The sequence below is a fragment of the Drosophila serrata genome, unplaced genomic scaffold (genome assembly GCF_035046125.1).
Source record: "Drosophila serrata isolate PLE 108 unplaced genomic scaffold, ASM3504612v1 contig_17, whole genome shotgun sequence".
NCBI classification, from domain to species: domain Eukaryota; kingdom Metazoa; phylum Arthropoda; class Insecta; order Diptera; family Drosophilidae; genus Drosophila; species Drosophila serrata.
Window position 1 is genome coordinate 154,594 of NW_028256915.1, and position 19,380 is coordinate 173,973.

Sequence of the window (19,380 nt, forward strand, 5' to 3'; positions counted from 1 at the left end):
CGCCGTTCGCCGGCTGGCCGTGGCGCAAAAATTTCACAACTAATTGAATATTTAAAACTGCCAAACCGCAATTTCAAATTTATTACCCAGTGCAGGCAGTGCGGCAGCATGGCCAGCATGGAGGCTGTGATGGCCACTGGGCCATTACCTCGCCTTCGGCTGGCCCTGAGCTCTGGTATAAAATGTCACTTAATTGCAATTTAGTAAATTGTTTTCCACGTTGTACAACAGCGGCGGCAACAAGCGATGCGTCGCTGTGGGCGTGGCACTGCACGCACACACATACATACTCGCACGTATATTAAAAACCATAAATTTTGCGGTGATTTATCTTAATTTAAATGTTGCAACAATGCATCGGAGCTGCGGCGGTTTGCTGGTTGTAGTCCCGTCCGCTTTTGTTTAAATATAACAAAGCAACTAAAAGTATGCAACGGTACACGTTTTTTCCACTCCCGTCCTCGAGAGGGGGTGTTGGTGTAATGTAGCGCATTTTGTGCAGAGTGTAAAAGTATGTAGACGTTGGTGTAGATGCGGCCGAAGAATGTTGTAGCTTTTGTTATTTGCCGCCATGCTGTGTGCGAAAAATCAATTAAAAATTCATCAAATAATTAACAAAAGCAGAGCTCCGCTCTGAGTGCCGCTGCTGCTGGGGGTGGGATGGGACCGGGAATGGTGCTGCCACCAAGGGGTTAAACAATGGCCGTCTTTCTCTGGGGAGTGTTTAACTTGTCCTCGACGCTGAGCGCTGGCTGGGATGTAATGTTCTCGCTGCTGCTGCTGCTGCTCCTCCTCCATGTGTGCGACGCGCAAAACAAATTAAATTCAATTTAGTCAGCGGCAGTAGCAAGTTGGAGGAAAGGTGGCAGCTGGAGCTTCTGCAAGAAGGTGCAATTTTGATGGATTGCTTTTGCCTGCCTGCCTGCCTGCCGGCTCGGCTCGACTGCCTCCTGTCGAGTGCACAGGAGTCGGGCAGGACCTTGTTTGTTGCTTAGCTGCAAACTTTGCCTGTGCCAGTGCGAGTGCGTGAGCGTCATTTGCATATGTGTGCTCGTGTACATGGTGCCTTTTGTATGTGTCTGCTTTTCAGGCCCAAGTTAACGCAGCTGCATTTAAACTTTGTTTGCCATTGGGTAACTGCAAGAAATTAAGAACTTTGCCGGGCCTAATGGCATTAAGCTTTAAAGTGTAGCATACTTTCGTGGGTGCAGAGATCATTAAAGTGCTGACTGCAAAGACTCCTGGCCCACATATTCATAATTAATTGCCCGCCTGAACAGACTTCTAAGTGAATTTCGTTCCCTTATTAATGGCAGGCCACCTCGGGCTGTCTGTTTTAGCCTGAGTGGCTAATTAAACACAAAATCAGATCTGGGCCCGGCGGCAAACAATTTTTCTTTTACCTCCGAGCCACGCGAAGCAGCCAGAACCAAAAATCACAAATTTCCGTTTTCTAATGAATGCTTTCGGGCTTAAAGGGGTGGCAAGAACTCAACCCCCAACCCCCAATTCCAGCATTCGGGCGAAGGGCGTGGGCCGGAACGATAACACGTCGTGGCAAAACACAGCCTGTAACTGTAGTCAACCGGCACCAGGATGAGGATGAGGAGGAGGCGAAGTCACCGGCAGCGGCGTGACATGTCAGGTTTTCCAGGCATTCAAGTCCCCCCTTGGCCAAGTATGCAACTTCATTTATAACCGAAATAAAAACCCGTTTTTCGTTCCTGCTCTCTCTTGCCTGACTTTTGGCTCTTTGTAATTTATACGCGCTTAAAGGCGTCATGTTGGCAACACCTACAAAATTCTTTGCGACCCGCTTCTCTGAGCTTTTTTGCATAACGTCAACCTCTGACAAATGTGCCATAAGCAGGGGCAGATGATACACTCGACCAAAAAAAATGCTTCAATTTGTAAAACAGATTTGTTGTATTTATAAATTATAAGAAATTATATATGTATAGTATTTATGTATAAATAATAATTAGAAATTCAAATACTTTCCCTAATTATTGGTGCGTTTTTCTTCGAGTGTGCAAATGCGGAATAGAGAAGAGGTGGCTCCAACTTTTGCGTGCGGCTTTCGGCTGGGCAGCGGTTGAAAAAGATGTGGCCAAATAAATGGGCAAATGGCAAAAAATGACAAATGACCGTCAATCATGACAGGCCAGACGGACGCTTAATAGAGGGGAGGGGGACAAGCGGACCATGGCGGCGGATGATAACGGTAAGCTGTGTCTGAGCGGAAACACACCTGCTGGTCAATGACAGTCGAAAGCTCATCATTGGCTCAGCGCGGCCAATTGCCGGACTTCTCCTCCTGTGTTCCGGTCGCCATCTAAATGAGTGTTTTGAGTTAGATAACCTGACCAACTCGTATTTCGCTGGATTGTCTTTTGGCCAGAAATAAAATATGGCAGCAATTAGGGGTCCTGGCTCGAGCGTTATGATAAAAGTTCGCACACGTACGGAACTCAACTTAAAGCTCGTCACACGGTCTGCCCTCACCCTCTGACATTTGTCAGCTTGTAATGGCGGCAAAATAAAAGAAAAAAATGACTCCCCAATAACGGAGCAGGAAAAAAAAGCGCGGCAAATCACTTTTTAAATTTAATTTGACACTTTCCTTTCTTTTTGAGCTGCGTGAGCTTCAAAGACGAGCAACAAAGTGTAAACTTTGCGAAAAGAAATTTCATTTTCGTTGCCCAAGGGCCTCCGGGAAGCACGAGAAGCCCGGGACGCGGCATTTAAATTCTGTCGCCTCCTTTTTGGCCGAAAGTTAAATGTTTTGTAGTTTTCATTTAAGTGCAAAGTTTTGGTGCGCTGCATAAACTTTGCGTTATTTCACACGCAGGTATTATATTGCCAAAGCAGCGCACAAAAGCAAAAGCAAATGCAATAAACGGACGGCGACGGACGGAGATGGAGATGGAGCTGGAGATGGCCTCGGAGAAGGCAAAATGTTTGCAATCTCATATTAAATGGCATCAACAACTTTGTCTCCGTTTGGCAGAGCGCACAGAAGAAAGTTTCCCCTGCTTATTATATTCAATAAAATATTTTACAGTGGCACTTTGGGGGATAACCAACTACCCACCCACCCGGAGCGTCAGCTTCAGATCCTCCGCGAAAACTTTGCCAGCCGGGCAAAAATTTGATAAGATTTTCTTTTGGCGTTCGGAATTGTCTATCTGCCTGCGAGCTGCTTCTTTTCCATATCTGGCTCTTGGCGAGATTGCGAAAACTAAAATTGTAAATTTTAGCAGGCAAACGGTTTTGTTTACTCTCTGGCTCTGGCTCTCTGCCGTTTTTGTGTCGAAAGTTTTTCGGTTTTAGTGCGCCATTACGCATACGCAACGTTGCCCGTCCGTAGCATACGAATCCATGAATGGAATTTCACTTGGCTCGTGGCTCTTGGCTCTGCTCATTGCCGGGCCCAAAGTTTTTAAAATGTTTCCGAGTATCAGGACGAAAAAAAAACGTCACCACCACCTGCAATCTTCGTCCTTCGGGTGCGTGTGAGTGTAAAGTCAACGTTTTTACGTTCGACATGATTTGAATGCAGTTCCCTCCGACTCATTCATCGATTCATTTATTTCGGTAGGCACTTGCTGCACTTGTGCTCCGTGAACGCTCTCAATAACACTTTTTTCCCCGATGTCGCCGTGGCAGTCGCGTTTGATTGAGTGCCTTTCCCATTGGCAGGCAACAAACTTAATCAATTTCAGCGCCTGTGTCCAAACAAAAGGCGTGCCCAAAGGCTGGAAAATTGCTCCGCTCTTCAGTGCTCTGGTTGCGTAGTTTTTCCACGTGGGGGGAGGGACTGTGTCTGAAGGACTGACTCACCATGTAGCTCCTTTGGCTGTCTGGCTGTCTGGCGACCTGCATTAGTATCCGTGTGTTTGCCCAACGCAAACGCCATAAAATAATTTTGCTTCAACACACACACACACATAGACTGTGGAGCAGCAGGGAGACATATTTGCCCAGCGCAAATACGAAACACAAATGTATATATTTAATTTGAGCAAATAACTATTTTTGGCAGCGACAGACAGCCAGAGAGACAGACACAACACCTACCCTGGCTCCTGCCTTATGTTTGTTTGCTTTCCCGGCAGTTGCCGCCGCCGTCGCCGCATGAAAATATTTGAAATAATTAGTGTAAAATATTTGCATAGAAATTATTTGTTGACTTGCGGCCGGAGAGAGGGTTGCCGAAAAATTCCGGCCCGCCTTAATTGAGCGCCGCCGAGATGGGCGTTCCGAGTAAATGAGATTGTTTGTGACCCCGCAAAGATTCGCCAATACCTCGCATTCGAAATCACTCCGGAGTTCAGGCTGGGACTGGACTAATTCAACGACTTCAACGAGTGTAGACAGCAGGACAGCGGTGACAGTCAGACCTTTTAATTAAAAACTATTTTGCTTTGCATTTTTAGGGCCTGCGGCGGAATGGGGCAGCGGCAGTGGCAACGGCAAAGGACGAGAGGCGTGTGTGCCGACGCCCACAGCTTTAGCTGGGAAATTTTAGCATTTTAATTTTAACTCAAGGTGGGCGTGGCATGGCGTGCAACAGTTTCTGCCGCTGCCGCTCTCCGTGTGTCCTGCCTTTTTTCTCTCCTCATTGCCTGACTGCATTAAGTCAAACGTAATCCGCACATGGCCAGCCACAGCCGAGCAGAAAGAGACAACGGACGGGCCACAGGACAAAGCAGAGCCGGCAAGTCCTGGATATCTCGTCCTGGCACTCGGACTCCTCTTACTTTCTGACTTTGTCGGTCGGCATTGGTGCTGGTTCTGGTTCTGCTGGTGCTGTTGGTTTTCTGGTTAGGACCCTTCTAGTCCTCTGGCTCTTGGGGCTGGGTTCGGTTTGGTTTGCCTTTGGCTTTGGCTTTGGCTTTCGGTCTGCTTGCTGCTGTCCAACTGCTTCTGCTGCTCAACCGACGTTTCATTAAGTTATACAATTTAACGCCCTTTCAGCAGTCGCAGTTCTATTTACATTTGCTTTGGGTCAAATTACACAAATTCTACGGGTGTTGCGGCGACACAGCCAAAGACCATCGACCATCGACAGTCGGCCGAACGGTGGCGTCTGAGTCTGAGTCCTTCGTCCTCGGTCTGCGTCTGTCCGGGTCTCTAAACAAGTTTCATGCGAACTGTTTGCCCAGCGTCTCTTAGTAATTTAAAACTTGGCTCCCTCCTTTTGTTTTATCGTCGAGGCAAATATTATTGAACTCGGCGACTCTGCTTCTTTTGGCCATCTTGGATTTCCGCATTTTCGCATTTCCGCATGCTGTGTCCTGACCCAATTAGGGTGACACCAGGTAGGTGGCCCAAAAAACTTTGCCCGGATGGGAGAGCAGGATACGCTGCTGCATACTGCCATTATAAAATTGAATTTGGAATGCAAATTGTTTTCGGTCTCCTAGAAAGCTTTCAAGTTTTATGACACGGAAATTGGCTCTCGCAAGTTTTAGCTTTGGCATTCCCGGGAATGTCCTGGGAGGAGCACACCCACTACACCACAGTGCAGTGACTCACGTGTCCCGACCAGCCCAGACTCCGCACGTTTTTGCACTTTTTAACCTTTGGCCCGTGAGCATGGCACACTAATTTCGAGCGCCCAATGCTAATTATGATGTCTTTTACGTGCCAACAAACGCTCAAGTGACTTACCCCAGTCAGCCAGAGTCGCAGGCTCCACTTAAATATTTATTTTACTGTAAACTCAACCTAAAAACCCTAGACGGGGCGGCAGGGACAAGGAACGCCGCCGACTGCCAAACCCATTCAAAATTCAAGTGGGCGTGTTCTGATGACATGCTGCCTGCTTACCTTCGGCACGTAATGCGCTGGGGATTCGCCAGTATTAGCCAAGTACTAGCCGAGCACCGGAGGCCGGAGACGGGGGAACGGAGAGACCAGAAGGACTCTGGGGGGGGGGGAGTGAAAGAAAAAGGAGGGTTGGACGGAGACAGAGGGAAAAACAATATTAATAACAGAGAAGCCAGCCCACAGAGCCCAATCTAGAGGGCCATAATAATACATCAGCTGTGGCAATGCCCCCGCAAGGGGTTGTGCCGAAGAACGGCGAGGACATCGAGGACATCGAGGACATCATCCCAACCAGGCAGCTAATAGTCCTTCGTCCCCATTCCCGTTCCCGTTCCCGTTCCCGTCCTCGTCTGTCCCGGCCTCACTGACGAACGGAGCCGGGAATGAACGATCCGGCGAGCTACGAACGCTTCATTGAAAAGTTTCAGCGTAATGGCTTTTGTTTGGCGTCGAGTCGCTGGGGGAGAAGAGCTGTGGGGAGGGACTTTCTTCCATAGCATTAAGTAATTGATTACATCTCGAGGGACTTTTAAGCAAGCCGAACCAACACGAAATGGCACGCCACTATAAACCTCATAAATTTCTATAAAACTTGACTGCTCGGCGAAACACAGGGTAAATATATACATTCCATTTTTTCGCTAAACCTCGCAGAGGAAGGGTTTGAAGGAAGCAGTGGAAAGAGATGCACAGCCAATTTGACTAGCCGTCGACCTTTGCCGTGCTTAACCGTAAACAATAACCATAATTTAACTTCCCTCGTCCCCGGAAGTGTGCGTTAATGTGGTTAGCAGAAGGAGCCAGGACGCAGGACTTTGACTGGACTGTAAATGGCGAAATCTTCAGCGGTGGCAAACTATAGGTATTCAGAGGGCCATAAAGCTGTAATTGTTACAGTATTCATTCATTCATAACATAAATAACATAATTGGATAACGCATTGATTCGGTGTTAAGGAGATCCTGCTAATCAGATATATGACTATATATGCGACAGATCGTAAACAGAACTATTTTGTCAATAGACAAGTGCAAGAGGATGCAGCTCTTTAAGGATAGTACCTTGTCACAGAATCAAGTGAAAGTGTGACTCTGTATCAAATGAATAAAGTTTTCTAAAAAATAAATACGTAATCAAATCTAAGTAAATATACTTGAAGAGTCCCTTGAAATAGATTTAACGTGTTAGGGAAGCATCCCGGATATTCCTTGTAATATATCCTTTCCTTTCTTCTGGAGCTCACGCTTCGTTGTGGATTTTAAATTAAAAATACTGCGAGCTCTGTGCGGGCTGCGGGCTTCCAGTAAACGAAACAAAAATAAAAATAAAAATAAAAATAAACGGAGAGAAGACAAACAACCACGCCCAGCTGGGGCGGTTAGCCATTTTTATGGCGCCTAATTGCACATTGCTCCCTAAGAGAGATGAGTTGGGGGTGGGCAAGGACTCGACCGGGCCTCGGCTGTTATAATCATAAAATTGCTTTTGTGGCAAACAAACCAGTTATATTGCTCCCGTGTGATAGTCGCTCCCCCGTAGCACGGGCGGCTTCTTCATTTTCTATACAAATGAAAAATGTTGCGGTTTATTTTCATTTGGAGTTTTCCCCGAGTCCGAGTCCGCGCGCGCTCTAAACATAATTTGTTGCATTAATGTTGGCCACATGCAGGAAAATGAGGAACAATCCCGGCTCTCTCCCTCCTCTAAATCACACACACACACAGGCACATAGTTTTTGTTTAATTTCAATGTAAATTGCTTGAGAAGGATGCAGAGCGGGAGTGTGTGTGTGTGCTCTGCTAATTGCTTGGAGCCCTTGAGCTAGAAATTTTGCGCATAATTAGTGGCAAATGTGCATATGGAAAATGTGTTTGGAAATTGCCCCAAAACCCGAACTGGTCCTCCGCACATGCCAACAGATATTTTATGTATGTGTTTGTGTGTGGTGACAAGGGTTAAATGCTTTGGCGTACAAGGACGGAAGGACTCCGCTTTAATCAATGGAAATTCTCTTCTCTTTCTTCGGGGGGTTGGGGTAAGATAAAGTTGCCATTTTAATTTTTATTTTAAAGCCAGCACAACAAAATTTTCCTGTCACTCCATAAACCCACATTTTGGGACTTGAAATGCTAAATGCCCCATAAAATATACAGGCCAAGGCGCGGTGGGGCAAACCACCACCAAGGTAAATGGACAAACATAAAAATGAGAAATAATAATGCCATTGACAAATACAAAGCCATAAATTATAAATGCGAAATGCTTACTTATACACGAAATCTACTTTTCTTACCGAGGCACTGCTGCAGGAAAAAAAGTCCAATGACAGCGAGGGGAGGGAAGTGGGAGTGGGACTGGGACAGTCAAGGAAAATGGAAAACTGAAAACGCAACAGAAATACAAGCCGCAACTTGTTATAAAATTAGTAAAATTTTCTCAGCAAACATTTACATTAACTACGAGGCTCACACACACAAACACACACACCGAAGTATTCCCGGCTCATGGGCGGTAAGACCTCCTCCTGCTCCTCCACCCGCACAAGGACTTCAAAAGAGCCATAGAAGCGTAACAAGGAATAAGGAGAAGAAACCAAAGCGGCAGCAAAAATAAATAAAAAGCAAACGAGACCTGAGCCTGGTCCCAAAAGTATTAAGAGAGCAAAGCAATTAAAATATGAAAATGTACAACTTTCATCTTTTTGAGCTCATTGCATAAATCATTTCGAATGCCTGACAGGGCGGGTGGGTTCTCGTCCTTCCGTCCTTGCGTCCTCGTGTCCTCCCCCCTGACATTCAAATTTACTGTGTCGCTTTTGGTACTAATCAGCATAAGTCCTTGCAGAGCGCACAAATGCTGCCCAGCCAAAAACCGAACAAAAAGTGATTTATTTCAAAAATTATTCTTCTTCCCCTGCACTGGGTTCGGGGTTACCTGTAGCTACTTTTGGGCGATGTTAGGAAGGCAGGAAGGCGGACCACGGCCACGACCACGCCCACTGCCAACCGACGACAATACAGAACATAATTATAATCATTGCGGCCGGGGTCTCAATTGTAATTATAAGTATGAAACTAAGCCAGCAGGGAGACCCACCAACCGACCGCCTTGATGTCAGTGGATGTCAGTCCCAGTCCCAGTTCCACGTCTCCTCGTCTCCTCCACCAAATGCCCGCGAGGCTGTGAGCTCCAGTTTTACATACAGCTCGTCCTTAAGTACATAGATGCGTGCGGAGGGAATGTCTCTTCATGTCGTCTTCAATTAAAACTTTGTACAAATTGCTAGCAATTTGTGCGCGACTCGGTTAATTGCCCGGGCCAACTGCTCAACTGCTGGAATGGTATCATTAGAAGGGGGACTGCCAAAGGTGTTTGCCGACAAAGTTGTAAAAGTTGTAACCGTCGAGGTTATATTTCAATTTTCATGTGAAGATCAACTTTCGCTTGGCGTGAAAATTAATTGTTAGAAAATCAAATTGAGAAAATTCAACAAATTCAACAACAATTTGGTAAAAAGCCATCCGGCTCAGACTGTCGAGAGCATTATGAATTTGCATATTTCGGGCCGCTTTTGTTGTAAACTCTCAACCTACACGATGTAACAAACTAACAAACATGGGAATCAAAAATCAAATTTATAACCAAAATAATTGAGGTATAGGCAGCATTTTCGCCGATATTCTATCGTGTTTATATATTTTTACAAATAAATACCATATACACACACGCAGGGGGGAAGATTAAGAGGGGGGAGTGGCGGGTTGATCCAGTCAAACGAGATGTGCGTATATAAACACAAGTATAACCAATCAAAAATCCAATTAAAATTGAGGAAAATTCGATTTGCATGTAAAATATGGCAAAAAAGAGACGAGAAACGAAAAGCGGAGAGAACTCACTCACATCGCACCAGGGGTGAGGAGTTGGGAACATAAAAAATATTTGCTATATGTGAAATTGAAAAGCCTGAAAAAAGGGCAGCTCGACACCCAAGAGAACTCTGTTAGCATTGGATTGATGTGAAGAGGGATGGCACTGGCTCTGGCACCAAATAAAAAGGCAACAAAAAAATGCAAATAATAATATAAAACAAATTTTGTTACCTATAAACGTGCGCCGTTTGCACACGGTAAATATTATTCTGGTAAGCATGTGTGTAGTGCTGCAGATTCTGGGTAAAAGATATAGAAATAAGTTGCAGCGGAATTGATTTAGCTGGCACAATCCCTTTAAATATATATTATTATAGAAAACACACTTAACCAAATTCCTGTTTTCTTCTCTTTTTAGGTAAGTCCCAGTTGTCTCTAATCGAAGTTCACGTTTTTTTTAGATTTAAGCTCGCAGTAAGTTTGTGATCCACTAAACAAAACTATATAGTTACCTTTAATATATGTTTCAACGAATCACCACCTCCTACTTTCGACCCCCTGAAGTTCTCTTCTGATCCTGCATCCTGGTTAGCGTTTGAGATGCCTTCAAAGGGGGAATTGTTACTTAGATAATCTAGATTGAATTGGCTCATTTGTGCCTCCATTGCACCCTCCATTGAATTTGGCCAAAAAGCAATTTACAAATTATTAAGCACATTGTGTATTGAGGCCTGTGTCGATTTAATTAGTTTATTATTTGCATTACTCTCTGTTTATGCTGTGTGTATGTGTGTGTGTGAAAAAGTTTCGAATTATTATGGTTTATTTGTTGTTAATAATTTTAGTGACGGCAATTTTTAGCGCGACTACAATTTTAATTGCATATTTTGTGTGCCCTTCCACACAATGACTGTGTGTTTAAGAGGGTTTGTTGGTCTCTCTGTGTGTGTGTGTGTATGTGTGTGTGTGTGCGGCTGAGTGTTAATTAATTTTGTGCTTCAAACGATGTCAGTTGCATTTGCAATGGACTGCGAAGTGACCTCCGCCGAACCCTTTGCGCCGAGGATCGCTGCCATTGCCATTTAATTAGTTCTCAACTTTCAATTAAGTGTTGCTCTTGCACTAATTAAATTGCCATTTTTTTTTTGTACCTCCACTCCTTCGTTCTTCTCCTGCCGTCATGTAATTGGTACAATATTAATTAGAAATAACTCCCCAATACACCTGTTCCAACCCGGATCGAGGGGAGACGCCAAATCAAATCAGAAACTGTCGCTGAAAGCGTGGCTAAGAAAAATAACTCAAGGCGTATAAATAATTGAATTCATTAGGCAAATGACAAATCCCGACACGAAGAACACCTTCAGATGGACATAAATAGAAGCCAGAAAGACGAAGGCGAAGGAGTAGACCACTAGTCCTTTTGTCCAGTCCTCTCATTGACCCAAATCCGGAGCCTGTCAGAGCTGTTAAAAACGTAAACACAAATAAAATACATTGTTTACCCTCCACACTCACCACCCAGGACTCACGAGACATGAGCCACGCATCCTTGGCCACTGCCCATGTATGTATATCTAGTATTACCTGCGTCACGCCCTTCTCGAGTTCGCTGTCCGCTTTTACGGCTCCTCATTAGTGACGAAAATCGAACAACCGAGCTAAAAACTAACAACGAAAACAACTCACACACACAGAGACACACACAGGACATGGCTCCATCAAAGGCTATCCCAGCCTGTGGACGATGTCGCAAGGAGGAGGCGCTGACAAAAATACGAAAAAAACCAATGGCAGCGACAAGGAAGCAAACAATACGACAAAAATAAAATAATGCTGACAGGGATGGGGAATACACATACATACATGAAAGCTATACAGGCTAGCAGGACGAACGTAGAATAAGAACAACCATAATAATAATGAAGGATACACACACTCTCACATATTGTGGCCACATTAAAGGTGTGTGTGCTGTGGTTAGAAGCCACCCCATCCTCTGCTCTCCTCGTCTGGATTTTGTTAGTTTCAGGTTAACAAAAGCAGAGCCAGAGGGTTGATAGCCAAGCAGAGGTGGTGCTTCCATATATATTATCGATTCTGTGTCGTAGGACGAGAGCGCAGAGCGCGTAATTATTGAGATGACATGTCACAGCAGCCATCCCGTCCGAGGTCGCCTGATGGAAGCTGTCCAATTATCTGGCATAAATATGGCCAGGCAGGCAACCTGTGCTTGCTTGCCACACTTGGAATATTTTAGCCAGAAACTGCATTTTCCAGTGGCGCCCCAAATTAACCAGAAACAAAACAGGACCAAAGGAGCACAGCCAGACGACTACACGCTTCATTATGCAGCAAATTAGGCCCGAGTCGAGAGCAGGAATGCGGCAGCCAGGAGGAAGGCAGGAGCCAGTAGCCCGAGATGATGAAACGAAATTATGCATTATGCATGGAAAATGTGCAATGCCAGCAGGCCAAATCCTGCCAGACCAGGACCCATTACACGTCAGCCAAGACGCGACGACAAACTTACCCCATGCGCCCTGGCCTCCTCTCCCTCAACTTTATTATTAAATCCGAAAACTTAAATGCAGACGGAGGTGAGAGTAGATGGTTGGGCTGAGCTGAGCTCTCCGGAGTGCACTCCGGAGCACAGTGAGTTATTAACACGCTTTGCCACATTTGCTGCCGAGCTAATGTGGCTTGGTTTAGTGGCTGCCCCCAAGCCACCCTGCCACAGTGCCACCCTGCCACACTGCCACCCAGCAGCCCTGTCTCTATTTCGGGCCATGCTCCTGTGCCTGTCATTATGCTAAACTAAACGGCTGGCAGTGCTAGAATTTGCACCCGCAACCAGGATGCCTCGTGCCTCCTCCTGCCCGCCTGCCACCTGCCTGCCTGCCACTTGCCACGCCCCTCTCTGCCGCGCCGCACGTGCTTTTGCCAGGTATAACGGTAACATTTCCGTTGCAGCTTCCGCTGCTGCAAGCGCTTTATAATTATTTCGCCTGGCGGGCCTCCAGTTGATGGCATATGCTGCCTGTTGCCTGGATTGTCAGGACACGTACGTGTTGCACGTTGCAAGTGTGTTTGTGGAGGGGCTGTGGGTGTGGGAGGAAGACGGCGAGAGTTATAAGCTTCATTAAGCATATGTACAGCACGATGTAAGCTCCCCCCTCTTTATGCATGTCCATGCGTCCTTGCTGCGTGCACGTGTATGTGTTGCAATTAAGCATATTTAGCATAAGGATTTGTCATTTACGCTAAAACTGAGAGCCTCAGTACCGTAGTTATGGGGGAAAAACGGGAAGAGATATATAATTAAATGGGGGCCTGGACCCCCCCAGACAAGAGAGTTAATGAAATCTTTAATCATGCGCACTTGAACGTGCCACACGGACAGCTGTTTAAAGCCACTCCGGCTGACAATTCTATTAAAAGCCATCAGCCCATGGTCGCCTCAAATTGCTCTGACCTTTGAACGCCAGATGCGACGCACCTCCCCCGCTCATAACTCTCCGGAGCGGAGGGCGGAAAAAATTCTTACACACGCACATTAAGTCACGTTTTCGCACCATTAACCCATAAAGAACCGAGAGCTTGGGAAGTCAGAAGGCGACAGCGGCAAGAAGCAGGAGATTTACAAATATTGAACTTTTTTGTTGGCTGCCAGATCTCCGGCTCCGTCTCCATCCTCCGTCCCCCGTCCCACTGCAGGCTTTCAAGTCGTAAAGCAGTCACAAGCATATTTTATAGATTTTAATATGCGAGCAACATAGCAAGCCCCCCGAAACGCTCCTTCATACAGCCGGGCTTTTAAATTCATGCCGAAAAGTAGGCGAGGGCAAGACTTCTTCCCGGACGACAGGTTTTTCAGTTACGGTTTCGGTTTTTCATTCGCTCCAGAGGCCGGAGGCCGGAGTCCGGAGTCCGCTCACCCTTGTCAGACTTCCGCGTTCCGTTTAGTGACTTTTTTCCCTCCGAATTGCGCCCTCTGACAGAGTGTCAACGTGCCAGGAGTACAGGAGTGCGGGAGTGGGAGTGTGTCTCAAAAAAGCCAGCTTGATAAGGGTTTATCAATGCGACACAGTAACTTAGTGATTTACTCGTGTGTGCGTTGAATTTTTTTTTAATTTTGAAAATTGAAAAAGTGACTTTTGCTTTTGTGATTCCATGCTCTGGGCCTGTGTGTGCCTTTGGGCCACAGGATGAACTCTGCATGAAGGCGGGGTTAAATGTAATCGAAACGGGCTCAGGCAGAGATCCACCCTCAGATCAACCGTAGAGTTTCGTTGAAGAGTTCTCCAGCTGTCCCCATCAGTTTGTTTTAATTTCTTCGTTCCCGAAGATGGCCTTCGCCCACAGCTCCCAAAGACAGCCAACATTTCAATCTGCCTGTCCACAGGAGTTGCCAAAAATTGCTGTGGCTCCGCCCCAGATAGTTCGGACCTTTGGCAACCACAGCCCCACAAAACATGATGTGGGGAAAAGCGCTTTTCATCTTATGAAATCATTTTTGGCTTTCAAGGATTTCCCTGTATATGCTGAAAGAACCTGTGCAGGAGAGATACACCTACGTATAGCATGGCCTGTGCTATTTAAAATAAATAACAGCATGGCTCCCGCAAATAAATTGGTTTCGTAACCGCAAAGAGGAGCAGTCACTTTCTCACATCAATTCCATTCAATCAGACATCAAGCATATACAATTTTCACTGGCAACACAGGAATTATACAATCAATGGCTTGCCAGCTCACAGACTGCTCCTCCATTCGTCGGATCGGTCGGGGTTGGTCCCGTCCCCGTCCTCACCTGGAGTCCTTCCTATCTGGCTGGAGAGGAAATAAAATGCGGCAGGCACGTTGCAACACTATTACTTATTTCGCCGGGCTCACAGACAGGCAGGCGCAGACGACAAGGACGACGTCTGACTGAAATGAACTTCGTTTGTTTGTGATTGCGCGGCTGTGCGCAGGTGGAGCAGGTTGAGCCCGGGATCCGGACTCAACGGTAGCTCCGAGGAGCTGAGCGGCGGTTGGCAGTCTAAAAATGCAATAATCTTTCAGCGCCGTCGTCGTCAGCGTTTAAACGTGACTTTTAAGCATGATGTTGTAATATTTTAACTCGACTAAGAAAGGCGCGAGGGCAGGCTTTGGGGGACAGGATATATGTATAGAAGGGGGGGGGGGGGGCCCGGCTCCTCCTCCATTGTGTACGGCTGCGAAATTGTTACAAATGCCCCCAGCGTGCATTTTATGGCCAGTGCGATAAATAAAATGTTGCAACAAACAGGGCGCACACACACAAACCCACACTCGCAAAGGGCAAAAATATGTGCAAATAATATGGGAGAGCGATCCTGGGCCAAGGTATGGAGCCGGCTTGCTCCTAGCTATAGCTGGTTGGCTGGCAGGCAGTCAGACAAACAATAACATAAATTTCGTTAGGTATTTTATTTTTTGCCCAAGGCACGAGGGTATGTGCGCTTCTGCCAAGTAATTGTGCAATATGTTTTAGAGGCTGGCAGCGTGATGCAGGACCTGTCCTTGACCAGGACACGGAGTTGCTTACTGGCCGCTAAGTAGTTAAAGTCAACAAGACGGGCTACCTTACCTTTAAGATTACCAAAGGAGACTGGCTTCAGAGCTCCTCGAAAGTGCGTTAAACTGCTAAATGCCTTACCTACTTTGTTGCCCATTACAATTACTGAGGTCCCTTCCTCCTGAACCACTGCGGCTTGGTCTTCCTTCTATGTGTAATTGTAATTGCAGGAGTCCTGCCCGCCCCGAAGGGTTTTCCTCAGCCATGCTCGTCTATCTGTCTTGGGCAAAGGCTTAGACAAGTTTGCTGCTAAGCCAACATAAGTCCCGAAAGCATTTCATATACCAAACGGAAAAGGCAACAAACTGCGAAACTCGTGTTAGTGAATTTGTCCGAGTGTCCGTGCGTACACCTAGCGAAAAAGATATACAAATTCAGATGATTCTTCTCTTAAGTAGGCTAAGGGATAGCGTGGACCATGATTCTATACAAACAATAATCTTGGTATTATCCTTAAGGCCTGACTCCTAGGGCTTCCTATGATCTCAACTCTAAATCCCAAAAAAGGAACTTAAAAAGCTTTATCGTAGGACTTTCTTTCAGTGTACCTGCGTGTGGCTCTGTTCGTCTCTGCTGTTTTCGTTGTGGTGCTTGTCTTAGTTAAATTCCGAAAGGCGTAACGGGTAACGAGCGGGAGCTGGGCTGCATTGAGTGCGGCTTAAGTGTTCATCGACTCAACCGCAGCACAAGCCTTTCCTCGTCCTTCGTGCCGGGAGCCTTGTTCCTTCCCATTTTCCGCTCCCCCGCTCGGCTGTCAATAGTCGGAGTCTGCTGCAAGTTCAATTAATTGCGCGCAGCGAACAAACAAACAAACGACAATAACAACAACGGCCATACCACCAAGGAGAGGCAACCACAAAAATTAAATTAAAGTAGAGCGCACAGAGCTCGCCTTGCTCCCTCGCTCCTTCGCTCTGCCCATCCCTGTTCGTGTAAATGAGTGATGTGCATGAAGAGCGCTAAAACACTTCTGTTTGCCTGTGTCCGTGTGTGTGCATGTGTGCTGTGTGTGTTTGGGGCTAGATGAAGACGTATGGTTATTGTGATGACTCTTAGAAAATTGATAAATATTGCAAGTCGCACCAAGAAAGTGGGAGAAGTATAATTTAATTAAAATGTTTTATGTAAGACATGTTTATTGAACCATTTTCTCGCAAAACTTCCCAAAGCAATTTGATTGACGGAGTGGCTTGACTCAGTGGTTGCTGTTGTTGTTCATCTCCTCGCCCGGTTATTGTTGCCATTACTGCCGTTTGTTGATTTTATTTGTTGATTTGTGGCATCAGCTGCTGTCAAGGTGTTGAAGAGTTTTGCATTGATTTTCCAACAAGATCCAAAGAGCAAAGTCTGGCAATATATTTTCCCCCTTATGAGAGCCAAGGTGTGGGGGGAAATGGATGATGGAATGCTTTGTTTTCCGACCTGACATAGCACTCCGTGCTGTCTTTAGGCTGCTTTCCGATTATTGTATTGCTAACGTAAAGAACACTTATTTATATCATTATTATATATATATATATATTTAGAAACATGTAATCGTATTTATTTCCATACATACTTACGCATATGCCGTGTGTTGTTGTCGTGTACAATATATAATAGTTTCTTAATTCATAAATGCATATCAATACAATATTAGTTATCATCACGCATCAGAATAAATCTAAGCAGATAAGACCACGATAATAATAATATCTTTTAACTACATTTTGGCTTATCTCTGGAATTTTTATATATTTTTTTTCCAGTTACTTTTTTATTTATTTCTTCCTAATAAAGTTTTATACCTCTTTGTTGTTGTTCTTGATGTTGTGCGTACAGTTTATCACTGAAAATAATGGACACAGTTCGGCAAAGACCTAATCGATTATGCTAAATGTTGTGATTTACTGTAATTTGCCTTTGTTTCAAGAGACTTTCATCGTAAAAAAACCTATTTAGCAAATTTTCTATTGTTGTGACGCGTAAACATTTGATGTGCCTTTTTGCAAAGTAAATATTTACAACATTCGCTCTATCAGAAAACAATTACAACAACAGAGAACATAAAATTTTATTTATTCTTACTTTTCTCTTTCTTTTTTCTGCTCTTCTCTTTTTTTGCAATAACTTTGTAAACCGAAAAAATGATCAAATCCAAACAAACACAAAATCTTTAGCTATCGGCCTAAGAAGCAGCCAATCGACGGCGTTCAACTAATGACGAGAGTTCGCTATGGAAGCTTGGAGACTCCATCGGAGCCAAACTAACCAATAACTCGGCGTTCACATTAATCCCAGAGGAGAGCGCCCCGTATCCCCGTAGTTCTATAATCAAACAGTTGAAAATTAGTCCGTGATAATAAACCGTGATAAGTGTCCGCAGACGTGCCTCAAATCGACGGTGCTGTAAACTAAACTTGAATAAAGTGCTGAACTATATACTCCAGGAATAGTCAAAACTCTGTAACGCATTCCGAACCTCTGACTTAGTTTCTAGAGAAAGCAAACCGAAAAGTAAGCATTCATGTCGTAATGTTGTGTATTTCGTACTCCAACTGCTAGAATATCTCTTAGTTTGATACAATCCTGGGGTAACAATCGAGGAATAGCTCCCTAGAGGACTGAAGAGGACGAGTTGCAATAAAAAGACCGACCATATAATTAAACAAGCGTATGCAGGACGAAAGTCTAGCGCACATAAACTTTAAATTCCTTTTTATCGTGAGTTGGCCATTATTTGATATACATGGGCACGGGTGCATACATATTTCTGTGTATATCTGAAATAAAAAACAAATCTCCGCACACATAAACGACAGCCACAAAGGGGACACTCTTCGGTTGACATTTTCCCGCCGCTTTCCCCCTGCTCTCCCTGGCATTTCGCTTTTCCGCTCCTTCCTTAAGCATTTCACGTGGATTGCGGACACTTTTATGCGTTTGAAATGAAAATGCCATGTGCCATTAACATTATCCCTGACGCGTCACTACTTAAAATAAAAATTTCTATATTTTTTATACATTTATATACATATAAAGGAAGGAGCGACAGCACCTTTTGGCCGTCGCTCGCCTTTTATGGCCAATTTCTGGTTACCCACAGTGTGCAGCCAATTTCATGTCAAGCTGCAGCGACAGCCACAGCCAGAGCCACAGCAGAACCAGCGCAAAATGATAATCCCGGGGTCATAAAAAATTTTTACTTTATATTGACTTTTAGTGTGATAGTCAAGGCAGCAGCCAGAAAAAACGGAGACAAGGTGCACATGAAATGTTAATGGCTTGTCAAGATTGCTTTTCCGAGTGGAGGGAGCGAGTGCTGGTTGAGGTGAAGGAACTCGAATTTATCACCGGCTGCAACAAGAAAATGCAAATGCTTTTTCCCTGAAGATAACAAACACACGCACACCCTGGGATGCTTGGGACCCATATTAAAGTGACCGATTGTCTTTTATACCTTCTCTTTGACATTATTTTAGGCCTTATTGTGGGGCGAACGGATTTAAATGAAATTCCAGTCCTCACCACTTTTCCACAATTTACATTAGCCTTTTCTTTAGCTATTCAGAAAGTTCGACAAAAGTTTATTCCTTTCAATATTAATTAACACTTCAATACCACAGCAGCGAGGACAAAGTTTCTGCGTTCTTCTTGATGCCTGCCTCCTTCGGTCTGGCGGTGACTTTTGGCCCCAGCCAAACGCAAAGTTTTGTGCCTAAAAATGTGACTATGGAAATGTCTGGTAGTGGTACTCGTAGTACTGGTAGAACTCGTGCTGCAACCCCTTACGAATTCATGCTGACGCTAATTAACAATTAGGCGCATTTTAGCGATACTCTGGCATCTCGCCTCTGAAACGGAGCTCCAGCAGGCTGTCAGCGGCTTAAGTGGCAACTTTTGAACTACTTACAAGGCTAATAACTAATTTACTTCTAACTTTGGCTTAGGGCTCGGTTCGCTCTCGCCACAATTCGTTCACTGTGCACAGTTTGTCCCCAGCCTATAGTCGAGTTTTACGCTTATTACTAAAGAATTTCAAACTGACAAATAAACTCGGAGCTCGCAGTCGGAAGGAGGCCCAAAGGATTC

At 45.2% G+C, this 19,380-nt stretch overlaps 1 protein-coding gene across 15 annotated transcripts in view; it reads left to right on the forward strand.

Annotated features, from left to right (window-relative positions):
- The window catches only part of bru3 (CUGBP Elav-like family member bruno 3), a 129,991-nt gene that overhangs the window by 41,451 nt on the left and 69,160 nt on the right, over nt 1-19,380 (forward strand). For 4 of the 15 annotated variants that reach the window (XM_086828470.1, XM_086828451.1, XM_086828474.1 and 1 more), the window contains exon 1: nt 17,469-17,805. The exons of 9 other annotated variants lie outside the window; for them this stretch is intronic. The gene's annotated coding sequence lies outside the window, so the exon portion shown is untranslated. Of the gene's footprint in view, nt 1-17,468; nt 17,806-19,380 lie in introns of those variants that run through there. 2 more of the 15 variants (XM_020960153.2, XM_086828461.1) reach the window with 1 other exon arrangement.